Source organism: Palaemon carinicauda, chromosome 10, assembly GCF_036898095.1.
Source record: "Palaemon carinicauda isolate YSFRI2023 chromosome 10, ASM3689809v2, whole genome shotgun sequence".
In the NCBI taxonomy this organism is placed as follows: Eukaryota; Metazoa; Arthropoda; class Malacostraca; order Decapoda; family Palaemonidae; genus Palaemon; species Palaemon carinicauda.
In genome coordinates, this window is record NC_090734.1 from 87,503,009 (window position 1) to 87,505,508 (window position 2,500).

Consider the following 2,500-nt stretch of genomic DNA (forward strand, 5'->3'; position numbering starts at 1 on the left):
CGAAATTGTGGGTTATTTCCCAACTGGTGTCACATCTGCACAGTACAGCGCTTTCCTTTTTTATATAAATTCGTTTATTTCATAATTTGCATCCGAAATCATTGTAACTTAACTTTCCCATCACCATTGAGGTAGAATATAATATATGTTTTCTATTGAAAGATTTCCCCTCATCATACACATATACATATACCAAGGCACTTCCCCAATTTTGGGGGGCAGCAGACATCAAGCAAATGAAACAAAAATAGGGGACCTCTCCTCTCTACGTTCCTCCCAGCCTGACAAGGAACTCGACCGAGTTCAGCTGGTACCACAGCACACCCTCCCCCGTTATCCACAACAGATGAAGCTTCATAACGCTGAATCCCGAACTGCTGCTACCTCCGCGGTCATCTAAGGCACCGGAGGAAGCAGCAGGGCCTACCGGAACAATCGTTCACCATTCATTCCTATTTCTAGCACGTCTCTTGCCTCTCTCACATCTATCCTCTTATCACCCAGAGCTTTCTTCACTCCATCCATCCACCTAAACCTTGGCCTTCCTCTTGTACTTCTACCATCAACTCTTGCATTCATCACCTTCTTTAGCAGACAGCAATTTTCCATTCTCTCAACATGGCCAAACCACCTCAACACATTTATATCCATTCTAGCTGCAAACTCATTTCTGATACCCGTTTTCACCCTCACCACTTCGTTCCAAACCCTATCTACTTGAGATACACCAGCCATACTCCTCAGACACTTCATCTCATACATATTCAATTTGTGTCTCTCTGTCACTTTTATTCCCCACAACTCCGATCCATACATCACAGTTGGTACAATCACTTTCTCATATAGAACTCTCTGTACATTCATGCCCAACCCTCTATTTTTTACTACTCCCTTAACTGCCCCCAACACTTTGCACCCTTCATTCACTCTCTGACGTACATCTGCTTCCATTCCACCATTAGCTGCAACAATAGACCCCAAGTACATAAACTGATCATTCTCCTCAAGTAACTCTCAATTCAACATGACATTCAACCTTGCACCACCTTCCCTTCTCGTAAATCTCATAACCTTACTTTTACCCACATTAACTATCAACTTCCTTCTCTCACACACCCTTCCAAATTCTGTCACTAATCGGCCAAGCTTCTCTTCCGCGTCTGCAACCAGTACAGTATCATCCGCAAACAACAACTGATTTACCTCCCATCTATGGTCATTCTCGTCTACAAGTTCCATTCCTCGCCCAAGTACTCAAGCATTCACCTCTCTCCCCACTCCATCAACATACAAGTTAAACAACCACGGCGACATCACACATCCCTTTCTCAGCCCCACTCTCACCGAAAACCAATCGCTCACTTCATTTCCTATCATAACACATGCTTTATTACCTTTGTAGAAACTTTTCACTGCTTGCAACAGCCTTCCACTATACCCATATAACCTCATCACATTCCACATTCCTTCCCTATCAACTCTATTATACGCTTTCACCAGATCCATAAACGCAACATACACCTCCTTTCCTTTTGCTAAATATTTCTCGCATATCTGCCTAACTGTAAAAATCTGATTCATACAACCCCTACCTCTTCTAAAACCACCCTGTACTTCTAAGATTGCATTTTGTGTTTTATCCCTAATCCTATTAATCAGTACTCTACCATACACTTTCCCAACTACACTCAAGAAACTAATACCCCTTGAATTACAACACTCATGCACATATCCCTTACCCTTTTATTGTGGTACAATACACGCACAAACCCAATCTTCGGGTACCATTGACCAACACAAAGCACATAATAAATAATCTCACCAACCATTCAAGTACAGTCACACCCCCTTCCTTCAACATCTCAGCTCTCACACCATCCATTCCAGATACTTTTCATACTTCTCTACACTATTATTCTGCAGCCATTGTTCAAAAGCCCTCTTTTTCTCTTCCACTTTTACCTTCACTCCTTCATTTCACCATTCACTGCCCTTCCTCATGCTGCCTCCAACAACCTTCTTGCCACACACATCACTTGCAATCCCATCAAAAGTTTCTTTTACTAACTTCCACTCCTCCTCTAAATTACCAGTTTCTCTTACTTTCACTTCGTCATATGCCATTTTCAACCTTTCTTGATATTTACTTTTTACCCCTAGTTTTATTAGCTCTTCAACCCTCACTAGCTCCCTTTTACATCCACCTACTCTAAAATTTTCCTTCCACCAAAAAATGATCAGACAAACCGTTAGCCATACCCCTAAACACGTGCACGTCTTTCAATCTTCCAAACATTCTTTTAGTTATCAACACATAGTCCATTAATGCCCTTTCTACTACTCTTCCATTTGTCACTCTTGCCCATGTATACTAATTTTTATCTTTCTTTATAAAAAAGCTAGCACTTATTATCATCTCTTGTTCAACACACATATCTACCAGTCTCTCACCACTCTCATTTTCACCTGGTATGCCATACTTCCCAATGACACCTTCTAC